This window comes from Trichomycterus rosablanca, chromosome 6 (assembly GCF_030014385.1).
Source record: "Trichomycterus rosablanca isolate fTriRos1 chromosome 6, fTriRos1.hap1, whole genome shotgun sequence".
NCBI classification, from domain to species: Eukaryota; Metazoa; Chordata; class Actinopteri; order Siluriformes; family Trichomycteridae; genus Trichomycterus; species Trichomycterus rosablanca.
Window position 1 is genome coordinate 9587039 of NC_085993.1, and position 16518 is coordinate 9603556.

Sequence of the window (16518 nt, forward strand, 5' to 3'; positions counted from 1 at the left end):
AGCCTTGCAAAGCTCAAATCGACACTGTTGACACACCACCGTCTCTGCAGTTACAATGCACTCTGTGATTGCAATGTGTAGTAAAACAGTTTTGCCTTTGCCTCATGCCTTAGGGATGATGCAGGATAATTAGGTCATACGCTGCATCAGGTGTGTCAGGACTTTGGAACAGGAAAAACTTGAAACATGGCCAGACAGTTAGCCTCCAGGACTGAGTAGAGATCGCCTGAAATGGATGAAGACAAAATATTAATAACCAGTCAGAAAACACAGGTATATTTGGTAGAACACTAGATCTTTGAGACAACTGATTTGATTATAGGAAAGATGTCCTTGTGATATCTATTTGGGGTGCTTTTGCTGCTTTCTTAAAATGTAAGGGTTTTATGATTATATTATATGGTTTGAAAAAAGTAAGTCTTCTAAGAAACTTGGTAGGAAAGCTCTGGTTAGTTTTAGTTGACACAAGATCAAGTACTTACTCACTACAGGCTTGCGTTACTACGTCAAGTGTGTTAGGCATCATCAATCATGTTGCTCAAATATGCCAGTGGTTTAGAGTGAAAACATGTGGAATCTAATTTAATACCTGGAACTAATTTAGAACTGGAGGACCTAAATATTAAGCTGTTTTGTAGCTAGCTTGGTAGGCAGTTAAAACGTCAAGCCTTAATAGTTCTATTCCTTTTACAGTTGTATTTTACTATCTCGATCATAGTGGCTAACTCATAGAATTTTATAAATTATATAAACATTATTACTAGTAGGAGTGCATTATATTTAATGAAACCTTATGAGCCAAATAATTTGTTTGCCTGCGTTTTTTGCGGACATGTTTGTTCAGCAGTGATTTTGTGTAGCCAGCAGAGGTTGCCAGAGTGTACAGGGAGACTGAGTATATCTAAATTGTGAGCAGAAAGTACGCACAAGGTTCTGTACTAATTAAGGTTCTTTTTTGATCCATTTTTCATCCAAAAACAGATGTAGTAAGCGCAATGTTTGGTGTCCTGTATGACAAGTTCATATCACACAAGATTTGTATGGAGCGACTACTGGTCTCATTGTTTCCCTCTCACTTGCTCTGCTACTGTTGTTCTCTTTGTCCTTAGGCGAGTGCTGATATTAAAAAGCATTTAAGAGGACTGGCGGTTACGGTGTGAAGTGGTGGGTCATAAAAAGCAAACAAGAGTTCTCGAACGCATGCATGAACACACATACACACGGGTGTAACGCCAACTGTGTTTCTCCCCGAGGCACTTGCTTTGCAGGGAGATTGACCTCCCATGAGGGAGCGCGTTCACAAACAGCAGCGCTGCAGATGCTCACTGCAAGCCTTATGATGGCCAATATTCCTTACACACAACATGCTGAATGGCCAGGTTATATGGAATGCGATACATTCAAGTCGGGACGGAAGTCAATGACTCTGAAAGAATTTCACCTTTTGCTGCAGTGCAGAGGCCAGGCTAATGCTGCTATTAAAAAGCATCATGTCAAAGAAAAGATATGTTACCAAAATAGATTTTGATTCACAAGCTGCTTTTCACTTTCTTTTTTTTCTTTTGGTAATGAAATCCCCAATGAATGAAAGATTCTGTTCTCGAATGAGTGGGCTGGAGCTTTAGAAACCTGCACCAGTTTACTGCTGCCATGACAGCGCTCATGGAAGCCATGTATTATTTATACTTAGCCTTTTTTGGTGTTATTTTTGTGCTACTCTTTTTGCAGTTCTTCAAAAAGACCTCGTACCATCCTCTAACCTTTCTTGATTTTATAGAAAGCCCTGTTCACACTGAAAAACCCAGGATGTGATTGGTATCCTCTTTAATGTCCTGAGTGTGTGTCAAACAACATTTTAATACAGTGTGGCGTAATGGTAAGAGTCATGCCTGGGTTCTGGGTGTTGGAATCCCGGGCTGGGCTCACAAATTCAGAAGGAGCATGGCGTTACGTGAATCTAGCTATTGGGGGGTCACATTATTGCACCCTTAGTGCTGGTCCCAAGCCTGGTTAAATGGGAGAATTTTGTCAGAAAGAGTATCCGGCATTAAAACTGTGCCAAATTAAATATGCAGATAAAAATAAATACATTTATTCTTGAAAGAGTTGGATGGATGGATAGAATTAGAGGAATAATAAACAAGCCCCAAACAGAAGACCCTGGAAAAACCACTTTATATGGTTTTATGGTCATACGACAGCACTTTAATAATAATAATAATAACAGTAATACTAATAATAAAAAATGTCTAATAAAGGTTGCAATATAATAAATAGATTGAACCATAGATCAATTCATTTAAATTACATTTTGTTCAAGTTTTTATTTTAAATAATCACAATTAGCTCTGATAATTACAATTTTGATTATATAATTCTTTTGGTAGGGTTAGATATTATTGGCCTTGATTTAGATACTCTATCATTTACATTTCTGGTATTTAGCGTGCTTGTCCAAAGCGACTTACAGTTGTGACAGAATACAGTTTAAGTAATTGAGGGTTAAGGGCCTTGCTCAAGGGTCCAATAGTGCCAACATGGCAGTAGTGCAGCTTGAACCAGATTCCTTCTATTACTAGTACAGTACCTTTACTATTGAGCTATGTACAATACCTTTAAGTATTAATTTGTGATTAAATTGGTCCTAGCTGTAATTCACATTGGTAATTTTGAATCACTACCACACACCACAGCAAACTGTACAAAAGGTCCAATTTTCCTTACAGTCCTTTATGATCAGAAATCATCTTTTATTCGTGCCACTTTGTACTTGCCAAATTTCTTCTATGACCCAAGTCCTGGCTTTCGTTTGAGCATGAGCTGTCTAAGCTGGTCGCTCTGCAAGACCTGGACGGAATTGATCTGGAAGTCAGTGCTTGATGCTATCTTAAGAACAGGAACATGTCTCTGCAGCATCAGCACCGTCTTTGAGACCTGCTTCCATATGCTATCTGATTTAGCATCACACACTCCTACTCCTACTGCCATGCTTTCCTGCAGTGTGTAGTTCTTTCTGTAGTGAATAATTTAGCAGCTTTACTCCAGCGTGGAATGCTGTAACTCACCAGCGTGGTTTTAGAACTGATAAACCAGTAGAAATCTGCTGGAATATGTAAACATCTGCTTTACCAGTGATACAATCCAGATCATTGCTGGGTTAAATATTAGTGGTGATGTTCCACCATAGTGTCATTTATTTATTTTAGACTTTAGTTTACCAGTGCTGTTATTCATCTTAGCCATAAAAGTCGTGTTAAAGATACTGGGATGTATAAATACCACTTGCATGGTAGCTGAAGCTTCAATATTTGGACACGTTCACAATGCAGTCTCTCAATCGAGCCACTTGTGTGGAATCACCAGAAGCCACGTAGAAAATACAATTAGCATGCTATTATAAAAAAAAAAAAAAAAAAAAAAAAAAAATGCAGTAAGGGCGGGATGGAACTTTACTCATTACTGGTCCTGATTAAGTTCTGTGTTTTTTTTTTTTTTTTTTTTTCATTTTTATGGACCACAAACTTGTTAAAGCACTGAAATTAAACAATTTAACGTGGTTGATCATTTAAGTTTTTCATTTAACGGAGTGAATTAAACTAAAACATGATATTTTTTACAGTTATCAAAAGTCTGCACCCCTTAAAGGTCGGTTTTATTCACGTGCTAATAAATTACTTGCATCATTACCTTATTTTTTTCAGTTCCATTTGTGTGCCACAGGGAACATCAATCAGCTAGACTGGTTCGCAGAATTAGGGGTAGAGCCAGATCTGTTACCCCGGCCGTTTTGTTTCCTCATTGTTTTACAAGCGAGATTGTTCTTACGTAGATGGATTTCTTGCCTGCTCTTCAACCCTCTTCCTTTTCCATTCGTTCTTGGGACAGGTAGTAGTGTCGTTAATTAGTGGTATTTTCTTGCATAAAAGGTCCAATCTTGTATCTACAGATTTAATAAATCATTTGAGTGTGCACTGAATCGTGCGCTGTTGTACACTCACTGTGAGACTGATGTGCTACATTCACTGGCACCGTACACTTCATTTTGTAATGGATTGTATTCTGGCCTTATCTGCACGTGAAGCAATTAGTTGGTGATTCAATGATACCCGTCTGTGCCTTTGCGGGGAAAAAACCCTTACTGGCGTACTGGTGATGTCATTGGTTGCCACGGTGCTAACCCTGTTAGGCAGGGTATTTAGGCAGAGGTCTAAGGTCAATGATTTGGCTCTGACTGATGAAGCGCACACGAATGGGTGTGTTCACATGCTTGTTCCTTCTTTTAGCCGGGCGCACTGTGCACGTGTGCAATCACACTCGTTATTACCTCGGTTGTTGATTCATGCAGTCTCAAACTGGGAGAAAAACGTGTGTGAGCGTGAGATAGAATGAGAGAGAGAGCTCCAGATGCCTTTCTTCATTTATTTAGTTTGTTTACCACTTTTTTTCCTGCACAGTGGCTGGCACTTATTCTGCAGTATGCTTCAGGCTTGCCCACTCGCAGACCTTTACATATGGGCGACTGTGTGTAGGAGGATGAAAAGTGTGTGAGTGTTGGAGGGTGTGTGTCATGGCAATAATAATATTTAACTCGTCTGGCACTAAAAATAAGTTTTATTTCTCAGATCGTAGTGGCTTGATGACGCAGCAGCTGGTTCAGGTGCCTCTCGCTACCAGCAACCTAGGTTCGTTCCCCGATTCTAGTTATTGTCTGTGTGGAGTTTGAAATAGTCGGTCCTCAATATTCTTTTTCCAGGTGATCCCATTTCATCTCAACTCTTGATAGCAAGTAGGTTGATTATCTACTCTTTGTTGATCCTGAAAGCAGTGACCAGTGTTTCCAGGGCCCAATGTGACTCTTACTGGAATACAATAGTTACTCCAAATGAAAGAGTGAAATGATTGTCACACTGAAGTCACACTGAAGACCCAAATCATCAAAAGTTTGGGAATACTTAAAACTGGCGCAAAAATGATAGCTGGGGCCAGTGATAGCTCAGTGGTTAAGGTACTGGACTAGTAAACAGAAGGTTGCCGGTTCAAGCCCCGCCACCACCAAGTTGCCACTGTTGGGTCCCTGAGCAAGGCCCTTATCCCTCAATTGCTCATTGTGTTCAGCTCATTGTGTAAGTCGCTTTGGATAAAAGCGTCTGCTAAATGCTGAAAATGTAAATGAAAATGTAAAATGCAAAAAGGTGGTTTGTACACTGTGCAAAGCATTGATGGTATACAGCAGCACTAGCGTGATGTTGCCCATCTATATTGTTTCATTAAGCTTCTTAATCGCTGAGATCTTGGAATACCATATTCCTTAGCGAGTTTAGTTAGGGCACATGAGACACGGCAAAACTTTTACTTCTATGTTGTTTAATTATTCTTCTTATTCATGGAGAACTTGGAATACCGTATTTCGTAGCGAGTTTTAGTTAGTCCGCCGCTCACTTTCCTGCGTTGGGCTCGCGGTTTTTGCGGTTGCTGCGGCGCTCAAAGCGCAAAAAGCTTCTCATGTGAAACACTTACCACTTTGTTTACATGGCTTAGAATGTGAAGTAATTCTGAGTGAATGTGCAGGTTAGAATCTGGGCTCATTCTGTCGTTACTGTACGTTGGATTTAAATAGACGTGTCTACCTCTATTTTATTTCTGCTATAAGTTTAAGCACTTTGCTTTGTGTACAGAATGTTATAAACACATGCTGCACTTTGTTTAATATGGAGCGCTTGAGAATTTGATAATAAGGACATAAACCTGGTTTACATTTAGTTGTGTGCCATATTATTATGCCGTACAGTTTGTGTTAAGACAAAAGAAGCTTAAATGAGATTCTGAAGTAAATTTTTTGGAGGAAAATTAATCATTTAGATTAATCGATTAATCGATAAAATAGTCTATAGATTAATTGATAGAAGAATAGTCGTAAGTGGCAGCCCTACTTAAGAGCATACACTGATATCTTGAATTAGTAAGTCAGAACATTATTGCATTTAAGAAAATAAATAAATTGTCTGGATTTTAGCCAGGTCATTGTTCATATGCTTTGTATGCCAATCGGAGTGTATTAATTTGATATGGTATGTAGGAAATCACTATGTGGTTTGAGACACAGCCCTCATTTGTGTCATTGCAGTAAACATAAAGCACATAGAAATAATGAGTAGGCCTGGAAATCTGCAGTAAAACTTGAGTTGCAAGTGTGAGATGTAAAACCTAAAGAATGTAAACAGTTTCACTACCATTAGCAATGCCACTAAGGAACCAGATTCAGACTTTAAGATTTCCCTTATCTGATAACTCAAGTACATCCAACCCTACTGATTGGATTAATGCAATGGTCTAATTTAGTTCATTTATCAGACTATCCATGTCTATTACATGTAAATACACTCGATGACCCTGTCAGTCTTTCCTAATCCTGCATGAAGCCCACCGCCTTCTGTGTAAATGTTACTTTAATCTGAAATCCTGTCCTGCAGTGACCTTTCATCTGGTCTGGGAAGCATCTCTGCACGTCTCAGAGGAGGATCCATGAGGGATCAGAGAAATTCCTACACCATGAGGTGCTAGATAACATGCAGTGTGCCTGCACGGTGTGCATACACAACATAAATAAATCCCACAGAAATGCAGCAGCACCCACACCAGCATTGCTATGCCCTCTGCCCCGTGCCCTATGCCCCATCTGGTGTGTCTTTGACCCCCTTGGAACCACAATCTCATCCATCTCTCAGTCTTTGTCTGTCTCTTTGTTCTTGGGTCTTTTGTGTCAAGAACCAGCCTAAAGAGTCATTGATAGTCGGCCTGGCATTCACTGAGCATGACTGGTGAAATGTAGCAGGCATTTAGTGCAGCTCAGCCTTTGGTATGTGTTAGAGACCCCTATTATCTGAGCTAATTGCCGTATCAGTGTTTTGCCATGAGGTCTAAGTTACACAGGGTTTGACTCTACTTTGTTTAAGTGGCTCTTCATAATTCCTATTTGTACCTAAATAGTACTTTGGTGAGCATATAAGTGGTCAACCATTTTAGATTCTTGGCCTTGGATGGATTCTCATAATAACGGCTGTAACTGTTATCCTCTAGGGTTTGTATTATGATAGAAAAGTGGGGCTGCCTTCATATGGATATTTTTGGCAACCATGAGAACATGCATACATGCTTTGCTGGTGTGTGATCGCTGGCATTTGTAAATTACATACAATATAATAAATAGAATCTAAAACAGTACTGACACCAGTAGTTAAATACTAATTTGCTTTTATTTAGTACAGACCGCTCTGGATTGGGACACAACCATAGATGTTTGTAAACTACTTTTGTAAACAATTTGCTGTTCAAGGTGTACACTGATCAGCCATAAGATTAAAACCACCTCCTTGTTTCTACACTCCACTTATTATATAGAAGCACTTTGTAGTTCTACAATTACTGACTGTAGTCCATCTGTTTCTCTGCATGCTTTGTTAGCCCCCTTTCATGCTGTTCTTCAATGGTCAGGACTCTCCCAGGACACTAGAGAGCAGGTATTATTTGGATGGTGGGTCATTCTTAGCGCTGCAGTGACACTGACATGGTGGTAGTGTGTTAGCGTGTGTTGTGCTGGTATGAGTGGATCAGATACAGCAATGCTGATGGAGTTTTTAAATACCTCACTGTCACTGCTGGACTGAGAATAGTCCTCCAAAAATATCCAGCCAACAGCACCCCATGGGCAGCGTCCTGTGACCACTGATGAAGGTCTAGAAGATGACCAACTCGAACAGCAGCAATAGATGAGCGATCGTCTCTGACTTTACATCTACAAGGTGGACCAACTAGGTAGGAGTGTCTTAAAGAGTGGAGTGGGTCCTGACCATTGAAGAACAGGGTGAAAGCAGGCTGAAAAGATATGTAGAGAAACAGATGGACAACAGTCAGTAATTGTAGAACTTCAAAGTGCTTCTATATGGTAAGTGGAGCTGATAAAATAGACAGTAAGTGTAGAAACAAGGAGGTGGTTTTAATGTTATGGCTGATCGGTGTATAAGATGCATAGAAATGAATAAAAAAAATAGAAACCTCAATATCTAAGTTTTGATCATCGTACTTTGCTTCTCCTTCATTTTCATCATTGCTGTTTGCTGATTGGCTGATATAAATGCTCTTTCTAATTGGCTGACATAATTATAAAATTCAACCTTGGTAACAGCCTCACCTAAATTCTGTGGGTTAAAATTTTGAGCCGGAGTCACAAATACAGAAGGCGTGTGGCTTTAAGTAAACCTAGCTAATGAGGGGACACATCAGTCTTACTCTTAGTGCTGGTCCCAAGCCCTGATAAATGGGAGGATTGTGTCAGGAAAGGCATGCGGCCTAAAAGCTGTTTGGAAACTGTCGTATGCCGTGAGTGAGGGATTGTGATGTCTGGAGCACACATGGCCAGGACGGTGGAATGTCCTGTACCAGGTTCCACCACCGTTCTCCTACTTTTACACACTCCGTCCTGGTTTACGGGAATGTGTGTGTGTGCTGGTGACGGGGTTTTTTGTGTGTTGGAGGTTCAGTCGTCCTGTTTTTTTAAATTCCTTCCCTGCTGGGTGAATGAAAAAAGGTTTACGAACATTATTGACTAATTAAAGTCTTAATGAGCTTGCTGTGCTTTTCGTTTGAGGCAATTTTTGCAGACTCAAAAAAAGATCTCGCCGTATTAGGTCTGCACGCAAGGCTTAGCCTTTCCCCCCCACCAGTCTTAACCCAAATGCTCCTGTGGGAGAGGGGCGAGCCTTCTCGCTTCATCACCGCCTTTATGGCCCCGCTTTGCACTTTGACCCTTTAAATCCCCTCCCCTCTTGTTCTGAATAGGTTAATCCACTTCTGCTGTCTGTACCACAGGCTGAGATTGTGCCAGTCCTAGAGAAGACAGTGTGATGCCAATGACGGGAGTGGATTTTTATGGAGATGAGATTAGATCAGAGAAGACACATGATCATAGAGGGCCAGTGTTTTGCCATTACACTGACTGCTTTTGTTTTGGGCAGCCCGAGTTCCTTTTTCTTTCGACAAATGCTGTTTCTGACGCTTCGTTTGTTCTGTCTGACGATGGATTGTTCCATTGAAATGTCATTACGGGTACATTAAAAAAAATTTATTCTTTTAACGAATCTCTGATTTTGGGATTGTGTATAGTGGGTTTACCATTATACTCATAAAGATAAGATGCGGAGCTGAGATGCATGTCTTTACTCACAATGGGAAAGATTGAACATAATCATAGTAAGTCTTTTGTCCCCCAGTCTTAGAAACATTAACAGTAAAACCTACGCTAATTTAAAATACACTATGTGCCGCTCAGGTGGCACAGCGGTAAAAAACACTGCAACCAGAGCTGGGATCTCGAATACATCGTATCGAACCTGAGTTCTGCCTGCCGGCTAGGCTGAGAAGCCACATGAACAACGATTGGCCTGTTGTTCAGATATGGGTGGGATTAAGCCGGATAGGGTCTCTCTCTCATAACTAATGCAATTACGACCTTTGCTGGCTGATTGATGAGAAAAGAGTGCTCTCAGGGTGTGTCTCTCCGTACACAGTGCTGATCCGCATTACACTCTTTAGAATTTAGACTTATTAGAATCCTCTCTACTTAGGCAGCTGCCTGTGTAGACAGCAAGGCAGCTCTCTAGGTTTTCGAACACACCCTTAATGTCTTTATTGAGCTTGCTTTATGCATAGGGGCACAGTCATGCTGGAACAGGAAAGGGCCTTCCCTAAATTATTGCAAAGTAATTTCATTTATTTATTACACCTGTTAGCAGTTGTTCTGTCTGAAACACATGAATCCAATATTTAGAAGGGTCGTCCCAATACTCTTGTCCAATACAGTTTATATCAAGTGCTGACAAGTTGCCGTTCATTGAGTGATTAAATCTATTCATTGAAGTCAATTCTTCTTTCTCGTTGTTACTTTTTGCTCGCTAGTTTCTCGCCCTGTCACAGGAATCTCGTGGATCTTGTTCGACTGTTGCACATTTATTTATTTACTCTGTGTACACCTATTTCCTGATGACCCGACGCCTCGGTTCTACCCCCACTAGCTAACTGTCGGACAGGTTTTATTGCCCTGTTGCTGTCTCCCTCTGGCTTGCTCTCTTTCTCTCCGCTCAAGAACTGGATGAACTGGTCTGATAAGCCCAAGTCAAGCTGAGAACAATGCTTGTCCTATATAATCCTTACAAAAACACCTCAAGGGGATTTTGGAACAGGTATCATTCACAAAAAATTAGGTTATGGTAGTAATATGGTTACATGTAATGGTTTACAGGAGTTATTCCTTTTGGGGTGGGGGGGTCACCACAGCGGATCATTTGTCTGCAAATTTGATTTAGGATCTGTTATGCAAGACGCCCTTCCTGACACAACTCCTTATTTATCCGGGCTTGGGATCGGCACTAAGAGTGAGCTTACATGTGCCCCCCAATGGTTACATTCACTGGGACACCCCTTCTAGTTATTAAATTCATGTGTATAAGCTACAAAAATTGCTTACAGGTGTAATAAATCACTTATATAATGAAAATGATATGCTCTTAACTTTCCAGCAACAGTTTAGGGAAGGCCCTTTCCTGTCCCAGCATGACTGTGCCCCTGTGTACAAAGCAAGGTCTTTAAAGGTGTAAAAAAAGCCTGATTTTTTTTTTGTTTGTTTGTGCATTTTCTCCCTTTTAGCGCGTCCAATTGCCAGATTGCGTCATGCTTCCTCTTCACCAATGCCAATCCCTGCTCTGATTAAGGAGAACGAAGCTAACCCACGCCCCCTCCAACAGGTGGGCAGCATGCCGTATGCATCTTATCACCTACACGTTGACGAGTGCAGTGCAGCTCAGCGTTGTGTACAGAGAGACACACCCTGAGAGCACTCTTTTCTCATCTCTGTCGTACTTGCACCAGTCATGGGAGAAAGACCTCATCCGGCTTAGTCCCGCCCTTATTTGAACAACAGGCCAATCGTAGTTCATGTGGCTGCTCAGCCTTAGCCGGCAGGCAGAGCTCAGATTCAATACGATGTATTCGAGATCCCAGCTCTGGTTGCAGCGTGTGTTTTTACCGCTGCGCCACCTGAGCGGCCAAAAAAGCCTGATTAAAAGAAACTGACCTCAGCCTCACTGAACAGCTTTGGAATGAACTGGAACATCAATTTAGGCTCTTTGGACCAATATCACTAGTCTAAGAGCCTAATCTTACAAATGCTCTTTTGACTGAATAGGCACAAATTCCCATAAACATTCTTCAAAGCATGGCTGCTGTTATAGCTGAAAAGACCTAATAAAGGTCGCTCTGTTTTAATACCATTCGTATTTGAAATGGGATGTCCAACAGACTCATGGTTAGGCGTTCAAATACCTTTAAATGCAAGCTAACAGGGTTTATTAGCTATAAACTAGCTAGCCTAGTATTATTAGGTTTTACTCCAGCAGTGGAAGTGCTGAATTGAATTTCAGCTCGTTCAGCGGTGTTTCTCCGACTCTCTCAGTAAAGCTAACCTCCCGCTTCAGGTTCACTTATGTTCCTCTCAGACTCTGAGGATGAAGCCATCTGACGAAAATTCGGTTAGGTCCATTGTTGGCGTTAAAAGCAGATGGCAGAAGCCGTTTACTTTGGCCTCTAACACTATTGATTTATGTCACTTTCAAGCTTACATTACACAAGCGCTACATGCACTACTTCGTGTGTGTGGGTGTGTGTGCATAGCAATTTTTATAGTCACATAGAGCAGGTCTTTATGTGGTTGTACTTTCACTTGTTCGGTTATTTTCAAGCATTACCACCACTTTATCAGGAAGCTCTCCCACTCCTGTTGTACTAGCAGAATACCTCTTTCCTACAACCTGTAGGATGATGCAGGATTGAACAGTTCTTCATCCTGAAATACTGCGAGCAGTCCTGCGACTTTCAGGTCACATGTTACCAGTAAGGACACCCGAACGTAGATCATTTGTTTTCCCTGCCGTACCTGACCTGACTCGGTTCATGAAGGGCTGGGGAATTATCCTTTGCGCTGACTGGGCGTGTTATTGGGGTGAAATGTGAGAGATGTGCAGGGTTTGGGCTCTGTAGGACTGGGATAAAAAAAGTACTCCTCTCGAACAAGGTGATATCTTTCAGGCCCGAGGCGGCGTGTCTTGCCGGCAGGAGTTGGAAATGTAGTGTTTGGCTGGAGGTGCTGATGTTTAAAGAGGATAAAGCGGGAAACTGGCACAGCTTCGACTTTTTAATAGCTGTGCTCGGATGTGAAGAATTCCCCGCTCACGGACAGTGAGGAATGTAGAGAACCTACGCCCTTGCTTCTTCTGCCAGAGGAGAGATGAGACTAGCGAAATTGGGTATGGGGAACAGGTGTGTGTGTGTGTGTGCGTGTGTGTGTGTGTGTGTGTGTGTGTGTGTGTGTGTGTGTGTGTGTGTGTGTGGCTAAACGTGTTTTTATAGAGTGCATAAGCTGCAGTAGAAGATAGTGAGGATAAACTAACTTAGATTTGAATTAAACTCTGTGTCAGTGTCTCTCATTCTTCACACACTCACACCAATGCACATACTCACATTCACACACACAGCACGCATACACACACACACACAAACGCACACACCCATACACACACTCTCCCACAGACATACTCTGATTCACACACTCAGCAACACATATACACACACCAACATACACAACCAACCAACACATGCACAACAAAACACACACACACAACACATACACCTACACAACACTCTCACACACATTCAACAACATGCACACACACACACACACACACACACACATACTCACATCTATACACTCAACACACACACACCAACATACACAGCCAACCCAACACATGCACAACAAAACACACACACAACACATACACCTACACAACACATACATACACAACACTCTCACACTCATTCAACATGCACACACAGTCACACATACACACCCACACAGACATACTCACATCAACACACACACACACCAGAACAGACACACACCAACATACACAGCCAACACAACACATGCACAACAGAACACACACAACACATACACGAACACACAACACATACATACACAACACTCACTCAACATGCACAGTCAACATGGACACACATAGTCACACATACACACTTTCACAGACACACTCACATTTACACATTTAACAACACTTACACACATACACACGCACACACAACAGAACAGACACACTTACTCGCACACACACACCCCAACATACACAGCCAACACAACACATGCACAACAGAACAGGCACACACACACACACCCACACACACTCACTTACACACACTTACACATCAATGCACTTTCACAGACATACTCACATTCACACATTTAGCAACACTTACACACATACACACCCACACACACATACTTACATTCACACAACAGAACAGACACACTTACTCGCACACACACACCAACATACACAGCTAACACAACACATGCACAACAGAACAGGCATACACACACACACACTTCTCTTCTTGCTTTCTCGTATGACGTTTAGGTCTTCTAAAAGCCAAACAGATGTTTCGGGTTTACCGCCGTTCCACTTTTTCTTCAGCTTTTTTTCATCTGGCCTTTCAACGGCTGCTCAGACTTTCCCAGTACTTTGACTGGATAATCTGGCTTTTCAAATTCTTTAGCAAAATCACATGATTGTTGACTTAACATTGAATGAAAGCGCTAAATGGAAAGTAAGGAGCAGGTAGAACAATGAGTCATGGGGAATTATATTACTGCGGTGTGTCTATAGAGATGTGTTTTTTAAAGCTGTCATTTTAGTACATTTGTAGCAGCAGTATTCAAATGCGGTGTAAGAGCTCACATTATTAATGTTATACAAACATAAAACATCAGTCATCAGAAGCAGTACATTCGCTAATAATCTGCTGATTTACTTCTGGTCTAACTTTAACTGTGCATGCCTAATTGTTGTTACCTGGGATGAGCATTTAATAAAAAAAACAGACTGCTGTACTGACAGACCTCACAAAGAGATGAGCTATTTAATAATATGTAGTGGATTTGTATGTGTTAAAAATCATGGACTGAAATCCTTGTTTTTTTTTCCTTTGACATACTTTGACAGATACCACACAAAGCACTGTGTTTAAATTTTGAAACACTAGAATAGAAAGCAGATTAAAGGCCGAATACCTTTTTAGGCAGTGCATATACACTGATCAACCATAACATTAAAACCACCTTCTTGTTTTTACACTCACTGTCCATTTTTCAGCTCCACTTACCATATAGAAGCACTTTGTAGTTCTACAATTACTGACTGTAGTCCATCTATTACTCTACATACTTTTTTAGCCTGCTTTTACCCTGTTCTTCAATGGTCAGGACCCCCACAGGACCACCACAGAGCAGGTATTATTTAGGTGGTGGATCATTCTCAGCACTGCAGTGACACTGACATGGTGGTGGTGTGTTAGTGTGTGTTGTGCTGGTATGAGTGGATCAGACACAGAGTTTTTAAATACCATGTCCTCTCACTGTCCACTGTAGTAGAAACTCCTACCTAGTTTGTCCACCTTGTAGATGTAAGGTCAGAGATGATCGCTCATCTATTGCTGCTGTTTGAGTTGGTCATCTTCTAGACCTTAATCAGTGGTCACAGGACGTTGCCCACAGGGTGCTGTTGGCTGGATATTTTTGGTTGGTGGACTATTCTCAGTCCAGCAGCGACAGTGAAGTGTTTAAAAACCCCATCAGCATTGCTGTGTCTGATCCACTCATACCAGCACAACACACACTAACACACCACCACCATGTCAGTGGTGATAATTATAGAACTACAAAGTGATCCTATATGGTAAGTGTAGCTGATAAAATGGACAGTAAGTGTAAAAACAGGGAGGTGGTTTTAATGTTATGGCTGATCAGTGTATTTCAGAAAGCATAGTATTTAACGTTTCTGTTTAGAAAATGTAGTCATGCAACAGAGACGGCTGGTTGCTTTTCCCGGAAGAATTAGCATAACATAAAAGCTTTACTTTTAAGCAATATTTCATATTTTCCACCCACCAGACGGAGCTCCGTGAATAACTTGTTTTAGCATTTGAGATGGTGTGCATGTGCATTCGTGAGACAGAGCGGATATACAGTGCCATCAGTATGTAATATGAATATGAAGATAAAGTGCAGAACGTCACATGGATGGATCAGTGGTGAAACGGACATAAAACTTGCTGATGCTAATTCTACTACTGCAACCGCTGGAGCTTCTTGGGGCAAAATTTGGAAAGGCTAATTTAGTCACCTGACAGGAACCTCATGCATTTGAGCCTGCATTTCTTTTTATAAAAACCAACCAATTCAAACAGGAAGTGAAATGGTTGCATTACAGGTCTGCAGAGCATGAGCAGAGGTAATGTGCACCATCTCGTGACTAGCTCACAGATGTGAACTGCAACTAAACTCCTGCCTTACAATTATGGCTAACAATGTACAGTCCCTGACAGAAGTTCTGTCGCTTATCCATGTTGTGGAAACAAAAGCTTATAACCTGACTTTAAATTCATCCATTGGTTTTAGAAATGACTCATATGAAAGCTGAAACCCTCCCAAATGAGGTTTAATTTACAAAAATAAATTTGCTTCACTGCAGAAATATTGATCATTTAATGAACACAGAAAGGTCAGATTTTGGCAAGACAAAAGTTTTGTCGCCCACAGAAAGTAATGTGAAAATCAGACAAATAATTTACTTCAAATACAAAGATATGTTTCATAACATTGGTGAATGAAGTTGTGGTGCTATTAGAGCCATATTTAATATTTTGTGTGACTTCCATGAGCTTTAAGGACTGCATCCATGCGGTTCGACAATGATTCATACAATTTATTGATGAAGTCATCAGGAATAGCAAAGAATGCAGTCTTACATGCCTCCCAGAGTTCATCAAGATTCTTTGGTTTTGTCTTCCAAGCTTCCTCTTTCATCCTACCCCAAACATGCTCAATGATGTTCATGTCTGGTGACTGGGCTGGCCAGTCCTGGAGCACCTTGATCTTCGCCTTGAGGAACTTTGATGTAGAGATGGATGTATGAGATGGAGCACCATCCTGCTGCAAAATTTGACCCCTTTTATGATTGGGAATGTAAGAGGTAGCTAATACTTCTTGATATTTTAGGCTATTGATATTGCCTTCCACCTTGCAAATGTTTCGCACACCCCCATACTGAATGTAACCCCAGACCATGATCTTTCCACCACCAAACTTAACAGTTTTCTGGGTGAATCTTGGATCCATACGGGCTCCAGTAGGTCTCCTGCAGTATTTGCGGCGGCTGTGGTGTAATTCAACTGAAGATTCATCTGAGAAATCCACCTTCTGCCACTTTTCCAGCGTCCATCCGTTTAGCAGGCTGTGGGCCTTGGCAAATGCCACACGGTTTTTTAATTGCCTTTTGTTTAGTGCTGGCTTCTGGGCACTGATTCGACCATGGAGGCCATTTCGAGACCGAATCCTAC

The 16518-nt window shown here is 41.3% G+C and overlaps 1 protein-coding gene across 2 annotated transcripts in view; it reads left to right on the top strand.

The window, feature by feature from the left end:
- plxna1b (plexin A1b) overlaps positions 1 to 16518 on the top strand; it is a 268336-nt gene that overhangs the window by 5873 nt on the left and 245945 nt on the right. Inside the window, exon 1 of one of the 2 annotated variants that reach the window (XM_062997387.1) lies at positions 10746 to 10796. The exons of the other annotated variant lie outside the window; for it this stretch is intronic. The gene's annotated coding sequence lies outside the window, so the exon portion shown is untranslated. Of the gene's footprint in view, positions 1 to 10745; positions 10797 to 16518 lie in introns of those variants that run through there. 2 annotated transcript variants of the gene reach the window in all.